The sequence below is a fragment of the Bubalus kerabau genome, chromosome 3 (genome assembly GCF_029407905.1).
Source record: "Bubalus kerabau isolate K-KA32 ecotype Philippines breed swamp buffalo chromosome 3, PCC_UOA_SB_1v2, whole genome shotgun sequence".
Taxonomy (NCBI): domain Eukaryota; kingdom Metazoa; phylum Chordata; class Mammalia; order Artiodactyla; family Bovidae; genus Bubalus; species Bubalus kerabau.
In genome coordinates this window covers 148,797,929-148,814,464 of record NC_073626.1, presented here as the reverse complement: position 1 = coordinate 148,814,464, position 16,536 = coordinate 148,797,929, and the positions used below count along the sequence as shown (strand labels likewise).

Genomic DNA, 16,536 nt, shown 5'->3' with positions numbered 1-16,536 from the left:
TACACACATTCATCATTTGATTGATATGTTACTATGGAACAAACAAAGAGGCAGGTAACAGGAGAAGATGAGCACTATAAAAATTCACAATTACCCTCTAACTAATTGGAAACTCAAAACAATCATTGAGGAAGAGTACAGAGAAAAGACCAGACAGAAAATATTTTAGGCTTTTCAAGTCACAGGGTCTGTATAACCACTACTCAACTCTGCTATTTTATCATGTGAGTTGCTACAGGCTGTACAGTTGTGTTCCAATAACACCTCATTTATGTGAAATCTGAATTTCACATAATTTTCACCCATCAGGAAATATTTTTCTTCTTGAATTTTTTGCAACCATTTGGAAGTTTAATAAATATTCTTCACTCGAGGATTACAAAAGCAGAAATGTCAGATATGGCCTGTGGTCCACAGTTTGCTAACTCCTGGAATAAAATAATAGTTAAGAACATAGATTTTGAAGTCAGAGCAAGGTTTAAAACCTAGCCCAGCTCCTTATTAGTAGTGTGACCATGGGCAAGGTACCCAACTCAGCCTTTACATGAGTCACACGAAGACAACAGAGTGTGAATCGCATAGACACTAACAGGATTAAATGAAACCACCCCTATGAGAACTCAGAGCTGAGTACGAACGGGCACTGCAGCTATCACTATTTTTAACTCAGCTTCCTCCAACACATTTCCCTTTATACAAGGTAGGAAATACAAAATAGGTGCCTCCAAATGAGCACAGAACTGCTAGGGTATCTGGGTTCCTGTTTCAGCTGCACCACTAGAAATAATGGTAACAAGACATCACTCACATTGACCGAGTACTCACTACATCCCAGCCACTGTTCTAGGGACTATCAAGGGAGAACTCACTTAGTCCTAATGGTAACTGAAGGACAACAGTAGATTCAACCATGAGCCAAGGGCGTGCCCTATATTTAGGTCTCCATTTCTTCTGTAAGAAAAAAGGCTGGAGCAGACGATGTCTCAGGAAGGCCTGCTCTGACATTCTGTCTTCTATAACTCTGCCTACCAGTAGGTTTTCTTGTTGGGAAATCTCGACACTGCTTCTTTAACAAAAGGACGGGAGGACTCAAGGATTTTGCATCATTTTGAGAGCTGCACCTGATGTGGTTCTACTATGACCCAGTGCGGAGGGTCTGGAGGAGGCTTGGAGCCAATCAACAGAGTAACTGGGAGTCACATGAGCATCTGGTCCAGCCTGGTTTCTGGTGTGAGCTGAAGGACAACAACACAGAAATAAGGCAGATGCTTGTATCTTGGACAGGTTTTTCTATTGAAATTACTAATCAAATGTGTGTCTATTGAAAATTCTACATTTGAAACTAACAACTTACGGTACCATCTACTCATTCCCTTCTCAAAATCTCAGTAATAGCAGAAGTAATGACAGGGCCTTCCCTTGTGGCTCAGCTGGTAAAGAATCCGCCTACAATGCAGGAGACCCTTGTTCAATTGATGGGTCAGGAAGATCCTCTGGAGAAGGAATAGCCTACCCACTCCAGTATTCTTGGGCTTCCGTTGTGGGGCTCAGCTGGTAGCAAATCCACCTGCTATGTGGGAAACCTGGGTTCAATCCCTGGGTTGGGAAGAAAGGCTACCCACTCCAGTAGTCAGGCCTGGAGAATTAGGTCGCAAAGAGTCGGACATGGCTGAGCGACTTTCACTTTCACTTTCTTCAATGACAGTTCTCAGCTCTCTATACTTGGGAGAACCTGACACGGTGCAGAAACTTCTTTCAGTTCTAGTTAATGAAGTCAGCACTGTGAATGCGCATAAGCAGGGTTGTTGATGACAACATTTCTCCCAGGAATATTTCCACAACACCAAGAGGCAGAGAGGCTGCACTAACTGCATTTTAATTACCTCTCTCTACAGGTAATTCATTATTTTCAAAATCTGCAACCACACCATCCCTGGAGCATGTCTAACCGTTGAAAACAAGCCTATTTTAGACCCCCTATTTTTGCTTGTAATTACAAAAGCAGATAATAACATTCTAACCACTAACCACCAGATATGATAAAGGTCACTTTACCATATTTCTCTCTTTTCAAGGTCTTTTGCCCACCACGGACATACCTATTTCTACTATCTCCCACATGTGAGAATCTTAAAGAAGAGGAATGGCCACTTTTCTAGGAGCCTATGACAGACAGAGACAGACCTAAGACCATATGCTCCCTGTGACAGAGGCGCTCCTCTCTCCCGCCTCCTATAAATAGCACCGCATCCTCACTTGCACCATCCTTTCCTCCTGTCTGACCAGAGCCATCCCTGCCTTAAAACAGTTTCTTTCACTTATCACAGTGTCCCCAGCACCTGGCATGATGCCTGGTGCATAGCAGGTGCCTAATCAACATTTGCTGAGTGAGCGAACATCTACGAACATCCACTCCATGCCAGGCCCACACCATGTGCTGGGAAGGTGGGATGAAGAATATCACTCTCCCAGACCGAAACTAAGCAAATTAGCACAAACGTATGGGATTCACCATCTCATCCTAAAATGGCATTTGTAATCTTTCTGAAGGTGAATTAATGCCAACTGAAATGTAATCTCATTATAAAAGTCTTAATGTGATTTCAAAACAAGACTTTTCAGTGAGGGACAAGTAACACTGGAGAAAAAGAACTGAACAGCTAGTGGTGTGGTGGCCTGTCTCCAGCCACACCCTGCAAACAAAGAGCAGGTCATCTGTATCTCTGTACGCCTGAAGATAAGCTGTCTGGCAATCTCTGCCTGCAGATGCTCTCCAAGGCCTTTCCTCCACCTCTGCCCTCTACTGTTTCCCTAGCAGAATTTCCTGTCGGGAACAGACTGTTCTAACAGTCCAATTATGGTTCCAAGTATAAACTGTCATTTTACTTTGATGATCAGCCAACTGGGCGTTTGGTTCTGAGTTATCTGATAATGTGAGGGAACTGATGAAAAGGAATTTCTGAACATTTTAAATTCTGAAATATACACCCTTTTTCTAGGCATTTAAGTTACAGAAAAGCTATAGACCCCAGCTACTATAGTGCTTCTCATGCAGGTTATCTGGTGAAAGAGAGGTGGCCTTTGGAAGTAAAGAGATAAATGTAGGATGGAAGTTCAAAGCAAGATGGAAGAGAGTGGAAGAGCTGGAATAAGGAAATTCTCTTTTGGTATTGTTTTGGAATCCTCTCACTCAGCACCTTCATGGTGAATCTGCACAAAGGTAGTGAAGAGAACCTGAACTCTAAAGTCAGATAATATGATTTTATTCAAAATATGAAGAACAGATGTAAGCACCCTGAAGATGCTGAACTCCAAGAGCAAGAGAATCAGATCAGATCAGATCAGTCGCTCAGTCATGGGGACTCTTTGCAACCCATGAATCGCAGCACGCCAGGCCTCCCTGTCCATCACCAACTCCCAGAGTTCACTCAGACTCACATCCATAGAGTCAGCGATGCCATCCAGCCATCTCATCCTCTGTCGTCCCCTTCTCCTCCTGCCCCCAATCCCTCTCATCATCAGAGTCTTTTCCAATGAGTCAACTCTTCGCATGAGGTGGCCAAAGTACTGGAGTTTCAGCTTTAGCATCATTCCTTCCAAAGAAATCCCAGGGCTGATCCCCTTCAGAATGGACTGGTTGCAAGAGAATGGCAAGACTATTTAAACATGGCAATGAACCAAGAGTCATAGCAATGATGGAGGAGACTGTGGCAGAAATAATGCTGAGTATCCACCCAATCGCATTTTGTCTTTCTTCCCGGCATGGTAAGACTACATTTCATAGCTTTCCCAGCATTTAGGATGGGATCAAGAGATTGAATTTAGGCTCAAGAGATATGGGTGGAAGTGATGTCCACGCTTCCAGTTTGAACATTAAAATCCAGGCATGACTATCAGAGCTCTCTGTTCCCTGGAATCCTGGAAGTCATATGTCCCAGATGGCATAGCTACAAGGTGGATGCAGTCTAGGTTCCTACATCATGATTTGGAGAACAGCTTCTTAGGAAAGTCACTCATTTTATATTAGACCATACCATGGGTAAAAGACAAAATATTACACTGTTAATTCTCAGATTTCATCTTTATTATTGAAACATGCTCAAAATGATCCTAATTCCAGCATGTGTCACAAGAAAAAGTTTTAGAAATTTATGTTGAAAGAATTTCAGAATCATCAACAAATATACAAAGAGAACTGCTATTAAGATCTAGACATTGAAAATTCATACAAAGAGAAGTTTGGCCTATATAAATATTTGTTGGCGTCCTTGAGTTTGAGATGGTGTGTCTAATGAAAGAAGATATATGAACAGTCAGGTGGTCAAAACTCCAAAAGTTTATACCTTACATTCCTCCAGGGAGGTTCATTATGGAAAAGCCAAGGAAGGATCTGAGTAACTGGAAAAGTTACTTACCAAGAATCCCTAGAGCCTGGAAAAGTCATTAAGGAAGAAGAGTGAATGACTTTTTTGGAAAATAACTTGAATCCTTTAAAGAAAGAACTATATGCTTTCTTTTGGACCATCCTGGTCATGATAGGCTACGAGTGGGTTCATCAAGCAAACTAATTTGTTTAGAAAGAGATGACATACAGAACAAGACCCTTGCGCTCTAAGGAAGACTACTAGGAAAGACAAACATCGGACCACAAGAAAGTCATTTGTTCTAAGTCAGTTAAAGATCATTTACTTCCTTTAAAAAGTAGTCAAACTACCGGTCTCTAAAGTCTCTTCCAGTTTTGAAATCTGCATTCACTGCAATTAATGAAATGAACCCTCAGTCTACACCTCTGATTAGGAAATTGAGAATAATCTCTTTTGGAGGGACCTGAGGCCCATACAGCATTCCTTCACCAGCAGAGCTAGGGGAAAAGTCTAGAAGAACAGTAGCAAGCACCAAGGCTGAAGCACTGGCTGGCCATATGATTTACCATCCAAATCAGGATACAGAAAGAGGCATATTAATAATTATTCCAGGACAATAGATATAAACCAGAAAGGACTGTCCTGGGAAAATGGGGACATACGGTTACTCTGCCTAAGGGCCAAATTTCAGGTACACACATTAAGTTCTACAGAGAAGGTTAGGCTAGTCTACGAGGTGAAAAATACCCCAAAGCTGAGATGTTACTAAGCCAGTAGACTGTGAATATGTCTCCTTCTCCAGCTGCTTCTGGGTTTTACATGGCCACTGTTTTTGGACAGACTTAGGATCTCTCTCTCTCTGTCTCAGCACTTGACGTCAGGAAGTACGTGAGAGGGGAATGAGCAGTTTGAGATGCAGAAACCAGAAAGTTGTGAATCTACATTCACCGCAATACACTGGACTTGTCAGGTCCTGACCAGCCATGCTCCTTGCCACTCAATGTCTTTGCTCTTAAAGAAACAGTATCACTAATATCCTAATTTCATTCTCGGTGGTAGAACGTGTAAATTACTTCCATATGTTTTCACACTGGGACTGGAACAGAGGTCAATATTTGCGTGAACAGTGAAAGACTATGTCTAAAAAAGAAAGGAGTGTCACCGAAGCCAATTTTCATAATGGAAATTCACTCATCTGATTATCTTCTGCTTGACAACTTTTAACTCCTCAGTATTAGGATCCCTGAGCATCCTACATGGCTCCTAACAGATTCACCCTGGAGGCCTGCCCTTCAGCCCACCAGGTGTTACACTTGAAGTCGGCTGGGACCTGGGACCCTTTTCCAGGGTGCTTGCAATTTGCACCTGGACAACAAAATACAAGAAACCATAAGAGACTAAAAATAACTACAAGCCTGCTGCAGTGGGAGCAATTATGAGCAATAACATACAAAAAGGCCACAAACCAACTACCATTATGGAGGTGCCGGGAGCAAAAGCAAGGTACTGCATGTGATCCCTGCAAGCAGCATCAACAACGGGGTGGGCAGACCTCCTAAGCTACCCCTCCAGCCCCACCCACTCACTGGTGCACCCTCCCCTCACCCTATTTGAGGAACCAGCCTGCCCTCCTTGGAGAGCAAGCAAGAGTACCTGTTACTTGTTTTCGCTCTCTCATGCTACAGCACAAGTTTCAATAACGCCTTGCCTGGAATTCTCATCTGCCCTCTTATCAATTTCTACTGATGAAAGAGTCCAAGGACGCAGGTTGGTAACATTATTTATTTATTTGATAACAATAAATGCTGAGCACTATGGAGAGTCTCAGCTTCATGGGGCATCAAGGAGAACAGTTTTGGACAACAAAGCACCATGCCTGCTCCCTCTTTCCATCAGTTTTACTTTTTTCCTTTTATACACCTAACTTTTAATTCATTAAATCAGCACTCTGAATTGTAATGAGGAGAGATACAGACTTTAAACTTAGTACATTCATACAAGTGGAAGCTTGTAAATTTACTATTATCCTCATGGTGCTTTCCTTTTTGAAAACAACAAAGATTGTAAGAAGATTCTTCAACCACCACTTTTCTCAAGTTTTAAGAAAAAGTCAGACTCAACCCAACTGAAATAATTTTTAATACCAAAAGTTATTTCAGCTAGAAACTATATACTCCTTTGAGTGTAAACAATACAGTGAGAATTTTAAAGCTGTGTTCAAAGATTGTAGACATGGAGAGGTTTGGATTTGAGAGTATAGAAATGATATGTTAAGTGGGTGAAAGTAATTGCAGGTTGAATAGAGGCTTGGTGTTAAGTCAGTGACGGCATGCTAGGCCAGGGCTGGAGAATGTGGGAGTACTTCGTAGGATTGGAACTGGGGGTGGAGACCACTCCTAGTACAAGCAAACTGTAGAGATGTGAGCTGCTCTGAGGGTCACCACAGGAATTCAATGAGTTCCTGAACCACAGGAGAGGCTGCAGTACTGTAATGTGTGGGCACTCATAAGCGATGGCCGGTGTACCATAATACAATTAAGAACACCATATAAAATACTAGGTTGTCCAAAAAGTTCGTTTGAGTTCTTCTGTAACTAACTTTTTGGTCAACACAATAAGAGTAGGAAACTTAAAACCTTTTAAGTTAATAGTTAAGGCAGTAGAGAGAAGAGGAATTAGCAGAGAAGTAAGGGATAAACCTGCTGCTGCTGCTGTTGCTAAGTCGCTTCAGTCGTGTCCAACTCTGTGCGACCCCATAGACGGCAGCCCACCAGGCTCCCCCGTCCCTGGGATTCTCCAGGCAAGAACACTGGAGTGGGTTGCCATTTCCTTCTCCAATGCATGAAAGTGAAAAGTGAAAGTGAAGTCATTCAGTCATGTCTGACTCTTAGCGACCCCATGGACTGCAACCTACCAGGCTCCTCCATCCATGGGATTTTCCAGGCAAGAGTACTGGAGTGGGTTGCCATTGCCTTCTCTGAGGGATAAACCTGAGATGATGTAAAAGCTGAGAACCTCCATGCAAGCTGGCCTGATCAGCAGATAAAAGGAGTCAATTAAGAGTTCTCCTCTGAGGAGCCATAAAAAGGAATGCATTTGAGTCAGTTCTAATGAGGTGGATGAACCTAAGCCTATTACACAGAGTGAAGTAAGTCAGAAAGAAAAAATAAATATCACATACTAAAGCACATATATGGAATCTAGAAAGACAGTACTGATGAACCTATGTACAGGGCAGCAATGGAGACGCAGACATAGAGAACAGACTTGTGTAAACAGTGAGGGAAGCAGAGGCTTAGACAAATGGAGAGAGTAGCATGGAAATGTAAACACTAAACATAAAACAGATAACCAGTGGGGATTTACTGTATGACTCAAGGAGCTCCAACCGGTGCTCTGACAACCTGAGGAGTGGGATGGGGTGGGAGATGACAGGGAGGTTCAAGACGGAGGGGATATACATATATATATATGTCTGGTTCATGTTGATATATGGCAGAAATCAACACAATATTGTAAAGCAATTATCCTTCAATTAAAAACAAATAAATTTTTAAAAAAAGAGTTCTCAGAGGAGTGGCATCAATCAACAGAGACATTTTAAATTACCCAAGAATGAAAGTGAAAGTGAAAGTCGCTCAGTCACATCTGTCTCTTTGAGACCCCAAGGACTATACAGTCCATGGAATTCTCCAGGCCAAAATACTGGAGTGGGTAGCTGTTCCCTTCTCCACAGGATCTTCCCAACCCAGGGAACACATTGCAGGCAGATTCTTTACCAGCTGAGCCACAAGGAAAGACCACATATTAGAATGAAAGATGCTTAATTCCTCCTCCCTAACTTTTAAGCCACATGATTTGAGGGAGTTAACACATTCTTAGTGTGGCTGCCACTATCTCTGTAAGTACATCAGTAATTCTGAGATTCCTCTATGATAGAACTGCAGTCACTTTCACACAAGTGGTTTGACCCCAATATGTCATGAAACAAGAACAATTTTAAACATAGGGAAAAGTGAATCCAAATAAAGATAGCATATCTTTGAACACAGTTATACATAACTGAAATGCTTTGGCGTACCATTTTCAAAATTGATAATGAATATTATAGTTTGCTGAATATTGCTAATTCAGGTTCTTTTCTGACCTGCCCAATATTTCTTTTTTTTTTTTTTTTTTTTAAACTTTACATAATTGTATCAAACCAGGCTTCACGTACAGTGAAACTTTACAGAAATAGACATAGATCCATTATCAGTCTTGCCTTCTTGGAACTTTGTCTAGAAGAAAAAACTACCTTCCAACTAAACTTTTTGTCATCTCCCAAGACAAGATCTCCCTACTTCTTTTATTTTTCAGTCTATAGGGATAAACTTTCCATTCGTTTATACAGTGTCCATTCTTCCCAGGTATGTGTGAAATAGTCAAAAAGATAAAAACGAAACGAATGGAAAGACTACCAGAAATAGTAAGAGCTAACTAAGAAAGCCAGTTATAAGATATACATGCAAAAACAAAATACAATTCTATGTGCACAAGCAAAAATAACCTAGAAATAATCCAGGGGAAAAGTTTCTACTAACAACGATAACAGTGGCAACAAATGTTATATATGTATTATGGATGTGAATATTTACACACATATGTATAGATGAACATATACTCTATACCTTTAATGTAATTCCAAACAAAATCTCAGAAAGTTTGTTTAACTTGACAAAAGTATTTTAAAGTTTATTTTAAAGAATAAATGTTTATGACAATCCATTTGGTTTCAAAAGAGGGATAACAATAGGACCTTACATTACTACAACAGTAAATGAAATACCGAGCGCTGGTCTGATTAGATGGACACTCCAAAGGACAAACAGAAAGTACAGTTCATATAAAAGATGTAATACATGAAAATAATGACATTTTAAATTGGTAAAGAAGAAAATCAATAAAGAATAAATAGGTTTGGAACAACTGACTAAACTTTTGGGGAAAATTAGATCCCTACAGTAGATCTTACACCAAATAACAATATATACATTAAAGGTATGTATGTTTTAAAATCAATTTACTATAAAAAATATAACTGAATGGTAGGAAGAAGAGATTGCTTAGTGCATGATCTTAAACTCAGAAATAACTTTAATAACAGATAAGACTATACATTTTTTTAAAATTTCCACAAGTTAAATTTTAAAATATCATAAACAACGTCAAGGCAAACTGAGAAAAAATAAGCACATGAAAACAAAGAGTTGCTATTTTTTAAAGAGCCAAAACAAAAACAAACAACCCAACAAAAAGAAGGCAAATGACATGGGCAGATGATACACAAAAGATTATGTACAAAATGCAGTCCACAGAAAAAAGAAAGCAAATGCTAATGGTGATGAATTATATACAAATCTACCATTGTATTAGTAATAAAACACCTGTAAATCAAAACTGCTGTAAGAGACCATTTTCTCCCATCAGTTTAGAAAATAAAAAATTAGTAATAGGAGCTAGATTTGGAGCTAAATTGGCACTTCAGTACTGTTGGGAACATGAATTAATATGCTTTTCTAGGGGGCAACTTGAACTTGCCAGGTGACTCTCCTGCAAATGTAGGAGACATTGGGTTCGATCCCTGGGTCAGGAAGATCCTCTGGAGAAGGAAACAGCAACCCACTCCAGTATTCTTGCCTGGAAAATCCCATGAACAGAGAAGCCTAGCGGGCTGCAGTCCAGGAGGCCACTAAGTGTTGGACACAGCACGGAGCACACGGGGGCAGCTTACAATAGCCATTAAAAGTCCTGAAAGCACTTTCACCTTAAATCCATAAGTTCTTACAATCTTTTAGGTGCTACTCATAAAGGTTTCCTGAGGAAGTAACTAAACAAAAACAAACACACAGATACCCATGGAGCTCTTCTCTGCAGATGATGTAAATGCGAATAGGTTTAAATGTGTTTTTACAGGGGTCTTTGCTGATGGTCCAGTGGTTAAGAATCTGCCTTCCAATGCAGGGGACTCAGGTTCAATTCCTTGGTCAGGGAACTAAGTTCCCACATGTGGCAGGGCAACTAAGCCCACCTGCTCTAGAGCCTGTGCTCCACAACTAGAGAAGCCCCCGAGTGCGGCTAAAACTAGGAAAAAGCTGTGTGCTACAGTGAAGACCCAGAGCAGCCAAAAACAAGAAAAAAAAAAATTTTAATAAAAACTAAATTTTAAAAAATATGTTTTTACAGATGCTTGAAAACATGGGAAAGATGCTCACAATACCACATCAAAAAAAAAAGCAAATGAGAAAATACTATGATATTATGTTCAGTAACTTTTTAAAAGTATGTCTGTATGTGTATATTCACATACACAAAAAAATCTGCAAAGATACACAAATATAATTGTAGGCTTCCTTCCTGTAGAATTTTCAAAGGTTTTTCTTTCTTTCCTTACCCATAATTCCTAAAGTTTTACAATGAATATACATTTTCTTTGAGAAACCACAAGTTATATTTTCTTAAAGGAAGGGAAACACAGCTCTTCAGGAAGAGGATTGATTAATTAACTAATTAATTAGTGACCAAATTCAAGCACAGGTAAAGAAGAGAGTTACAGCTGATGACAACTACCACCAACCATGCTGGGGGCAGTGGCTAGCCTGGCTACTTCTGTCCCCTCAACTCAGGGTGATCAATAATCCCTGAACACAAGGAGGTTGGGGGTGGGGACAGGAAAAGAAACAAACTGCAATCCCTACCCTCAAGGTGACTATAATCTCACAGCTAAAATAAGACTGGACAGCAGATACCCTAATATCATAAACAGTAAACCATCAAGCTTCCCCAAAACGGCAAACTAATTTCAACTAAGATGATTGGGTGGGCTTCCCTTGTGGCTCAGCTGATAGAGAATCCGCCTGCAATGTGGGAGACCTGGGTTCGATCCCTGGGTTGGGAAGATTCCCTGGAGAAGGGAAAGGCTACCCACTCCAGTATTCTGGCCTGGAGAATTTTATGGACTATATAGTCCATGGGGTCACAGAGCTGGACACAGGTTCATCTAGTCAAGGCTATGGTTTTTCCTGTGGTCATGTATGGATGTGAGAGTTGGACTGTGAAGAAGGCTGAGCGCCGAAGAATTGATGCTTTTGAACTGTGGTGTTGGAGAGGACTCTTGAGAGTCCCTTGGACTGCAAGGAGATCCAACCAGTCCATTCTGAAGGAGATCAGCCCTGGGATTTCTTTGGAAGGAATGATGCTAAGGCTGAAACTCCAGTACTTTGGCCACCTCATGTGAAGACTTGATTCATTGGAAAAGACCCTGATGCTGGGAGGGATTCGGGGCAGGAGGAGAAGGGGATGACAGAGGATGAGATGGCTGGATGGCATCACTGACTCGATGGACGTGAGTCTCAGTGAACTCCGTGAGTTAGTGATGGACAGGGAGGCCTGGCGTGCTGCGATTCATGGGGTCGCAAGGAGTCAGACACGACTGAGCGACTGATCTGATCTGATCTGATCTGAGTGACTTTCACTTTCAAGATGATTGGGAGCTTTGCAATGAGAAAATAGGGCCAGGGCTTCCCTGGTGGTCTAGTGGTTAAGAATCCGCCTGCAAATGCAGGGGACACAGGTTCAACCCCTGGTCCAGGCTTCCTGGGAGCAACTAAGCCCACGCACCTAGAGACCATGCTTTGCAACAAGAGATGCCACCGCAATGAGAGATGACTAGAGAGCAGCCTCCACCTGCCATAACTACAGAAAACGCATGTGCAGCAATGAAGACCCAGGGCAGCCAAAAAGAAATAAATCTGAAAAAAAAAGAAAAAGAAAAGAAAACAAGGCCAGGGTAGATTCAGGACAAAATACAGATAGGGAAGTAGGCAGGAAAGAGCAGGTAACATAGACAGGGATCAAAGTGTGCAGCCAGAGAGGATATTCTGGGAGTGGCTAGAAGTCCAGTGGCTAGGGCATCAGGCATGGGGTGATGGTGTTTACAAGCAGGATCGGGACCAGACAGAACATAGGTTTAAGCAGAGAAGTTCGAACCTCCTAAGGAAAGGGAACTCTAGGACCAAGTACTCAGACTAGGAAGAGCTGAGCATAAGCACTGCATTCTGTGTCTTCAGAAGCTGCAGAGTCTTTAAAGCCTGGGAAGGACTGAACACAGATAAGGTTCTTTTACTGGGTCAATTAAAGCCATCTGCAAAGTAATTAATGTGAGCAGCAGGAGAGAACGGCATGAGATCAACAAAGACATTAAGAAAAGGCCTTTCCACATAGGAAAACCTGTAGCTTTAACTTTCTTTCAATCATTCAATTAATGGCTGAAGACTGAATGAGAAGCAAAAAGGAAAAAAGAAAGCAGCTGAAGTTAGATAAAGAAATGATTACCAAAATTTAAAGATTAATTCATTTTTACTTAAATTTTCCATATCCTTTTTATTTGTATTAATGCAGTTTTTTATTTTTATACAGTTTTTAAAGGTTATTTTCCATTACAGTTATCACAGAATATTGGCTATATTCTCCTGTGTTGTACTATACATCCTTGAGCCTACCTTACGCCTAATAGTTTTTACCTCCTACTCCTCTACCCCTGTGTTGACCCACCCTCCCCTCCCAGCCAGTACCTACTAGTTTGTTCTCTGTATCTGTGAGTCTGCTTCTTTTTTGTTACATGAACTAGATTGTTTAGATTCCACATATAAGTGATACCATTTGGTATTTGTCTTTCTCTGACTTCATTAACATAAAGCCCTCCACGTCTATCCACGTTGCGGTGCTGTGCTGTGCTTAGTCACTTCAGTCATGTCCAGCTTTTTGCGACCCCATGGACTATAGCCCGCCAGGCTTCTCTGTCCATGGGGATTCTCCAGGTAAGAAAACTGGAGTGGGTTGCCATGCTCTCCTCCAGGGGATTTTCCCAACCCAGGGATTGAATGAAGGTCTCCCGCGTTGCAGGCAGATTCTTTACTGTCTGAGCCACCAGGGAAGCCTAAGAATACTGCAGTGGGTAGCCCATCCCTTCTCCAGGGGATCTTCCCCACCCAGGGATTGAATCGGGGTCTCCTGCATTGCAGGTGGATTCTGTACCAGCTGAGTGGTTACCAGGGAAGCCCATGTTGCTGTAAATGGCAGAATTTCTTTAAATGTTTTTACAGTGAATTACAGATATCTGTCCTAAAATTTGTTGTGCAAATTTTAGCATAAAATGCAATTTTATTAGTTTTTTTAGTAAAATCTCTGTAGAACAATCACAATTGTCCTTTGTGTGCTCTCTTCCTCTCTTCTTACCCCACCAAGGAGGAGCCTAACCCTTTGCTTCTCTTGAGCTACTAAAGTCTGAGCATGCGCGGTATCTGCTGGCTGACCTGAGAACCAAGGCCTGCAAGGCCCTATAAAGGAAGAGACATTTGATGCTGCCACCCTAGATTTCTCTTTCTGTCAGGAAACAACATTCTGTGCAATCCTGAGATCCTTCATACATAGAATACAGGACCCTTTATAGATGATAACCATGGTCCTTCCTAAATATTAGATATGTTCATCAAATTGTCAGAATATAGCAATCTGTTCTGTGTTAATATCAAACCAGTACAGCAGACAAGAATACCACACAGCAAGAAGAGGTGGAAGAGGAGGGGGAAGGAAAAGAAGAAATTTTGTGGTTTCTTCAAGAAACTACAAAATTACTCTCATACAAAGTGGCACCCATTTTTTAAATTACCGCTTGGGGGGCGGGCAGAGGTGGGTGGGACAAACTAGGAGAACAGCACTGACATATATACACTGTGCTGTGCTGTCTTAGTCGCTTAGACTCTTTTCGATCCCATGGACTGTAGCCCACCAGACTCCTCTGTCCATGGGGATTCTCCAGGCAAGAATACTGCAGTGCGTTGCCATGCCCTCCTCCAGGGAATCTCCCCAACCCAGGGACTGAACACAGGTCTCCCCCATTGCAGACCGATTCTTTACCATCTGAGCCACCAGGGAAGCCCAAGAATACTGGAGAGGGTAGCCTATCGCTTCTCCAGGGAATCTTTCTGACCCAGGAATTGAACTGGGATCTTCTGCATTGCAGGAAGATTCTTTACCAGCTGAGCTACCAGGGAAGCCTCATATATACACTACTATGTGTAAAAGAGACAGCTAGTGGGAAACTGCTGTATAACACAGCGAGCTCAACTCAGAGCTCTGTGAAAACGTAGAGGGGTGGGATGAGGGGTGTAATGAGGCTCAAGGAGGAGATATATGTGTACATAGAGCTGATTAACTCTGTTGTACAGCAGAAGCTAACACAACATTGTAAAGCAGCTATACTCCAATTTTTTTAAAGTGCCAATAAATAAACAAATAAATTACCACTTGGGATAATGATCTTCAATGTTCTAAGCACATTTCATGGCATTAAGAAATTATTCACTGGCCTTTTGATTATTTTAAAAAAAATCATGATTTTCCCAATTTCTCTAACCAAAGAGATTTTTTCATTCTTCCAAATTATGTACCATTTCAAACTAATGACAACAGATCTCTAAAAATGATAGGATTTATTGGAAAAACTACCATTACTTGGTAACTTCTTTGGAAAGGGAATTTCTTCCAACTACTGCGGACTTTCTGATTCCGTGTAGTTCATTCGAGCGCCAACTGGGCCTTTTTTCACTCTGCTCGCTGTTAAACCCTTAGTCAGCGATGAATACCCGAACTATACAGGCACCCAGGAGCCATCTGTTCTTTGAACTAATGAACAAACAGGTGAATAAGAATCAGCAGATCCAACTCTTAACCTGACTCTTACTGTCCCTGGGTCTTGGGAGAAGTCCCTAACATTGTGGAACAAGTTTTCTCCCTTACAAAACCCAAAAATGTTGGATTACAAGACCTCTAAAAAACTTCCACGTCCAAAACAGTGACTGCGTGACTGCCATCATCTCCTACCGTAAAAGCACAGCTGTGTTAAGCTGGGTCTTGGGATTGTTAACGCAGTATGACATCTATTTGGTACCTGCTTTGTCAAGTAATCAACTTTCTATATATACTAGGATGACTTCAGGCCAACTTTTCCAGAATGCTGCTAAAAGAATAGTTCCATTCATGTTTCATATATACTACAAAGCGCTGCTTTATAAGTTTTATCTAATTCTACATATTTCTATGTACTTCCACCAAAAAAGAACACCTCAATTTCCAAGAAGGAAAGTGATAAACACTTTCTACAGATTAGAGTAATAAAGAACAAAAAAAATTTACATAGAAATTCAGCTATGAGCCAATGATTAAGATCTGCCAACACTATAATGTATTAACACCAATCTATTTAAGGGGTATAGGGCTTCCTAGGTGGCTCAGTGGTAAAGAATACATCTGCCAATGCAGAAGACACAGAAGATGAGAGTTCGATCCCTAGGATGGGAAAATCCCCTAGAGTAGAAAATGGCAATAGGTTCCAGTATTCTTATCTGGAAAATTCCATGGACAGAGGAACCTGATGGGGTACAAAGAGTTGGACACAACTGAGCGACCGAGCACATTCACATGCACACATGTAAGGGGTATGTTGAAAATCAGACAACACAATTATAAATCTGTTACTTGACTGCAACTAAAAATAAGTAAAAAACTTAAGTCAACTATCATTCTTTATCAAAAAGATACTAAAAACCAAAGATAACAGGAAAAAATAAGAATTTGTTTGCATAAGTAGCTTATGATAAGCAAATTTGATGACATCTGATATAATTTTGAAAGACATGTATAAAACAGTGATTACAGCTGAGTAATTTCATCTATTTCAGTCTTATTATAACAGCCAGACGTACTGCATAATATCTGAATTAATATCTTTCAAAAGCTACTCAGATCATTAGCTATTTGCACTTCTCTGAATATGTGTCTTAAAATTCATTTTAAATATTGTATAATCAGATACTTTCCATCAATTTTAAGAAATGTAAAGTGCCAGTAATAAAATAAAGTCGGTGGTAGTAGAAAAAAGCAAAACAATAAACCTATAAATCAGAGTTTTAAGACAATTGCTGCAAATGGGTTTTTTCTCAAGCCAGGCAACTTTCATTAAATTGTCTTAAAATTTTAAGTCCAAGTAGACATTCTTACCCACATTCACAATTAAAGCGCCTCTCAATGTTTGGAGGAAAGTGAAATCTTTATAAGATTCTAAAAGCAGCCA

At 40.8% G+C, this 16,536-nt stretch overlaps 1 protein-coding gene across 1 annotated transcript in view; it reads right to left on the bottom strand.

Moving 5' to 3' along the window:
- The window catches only part of ADAM23 (ADAM metallopeptidase domain 23), a 186,329-nt gene that overhangs the window by 77,709 nt on the left and 92,084 nt on the right, over nucleotides 1-16,536 (bottom strand). The window lies entirely within an intron of this gene.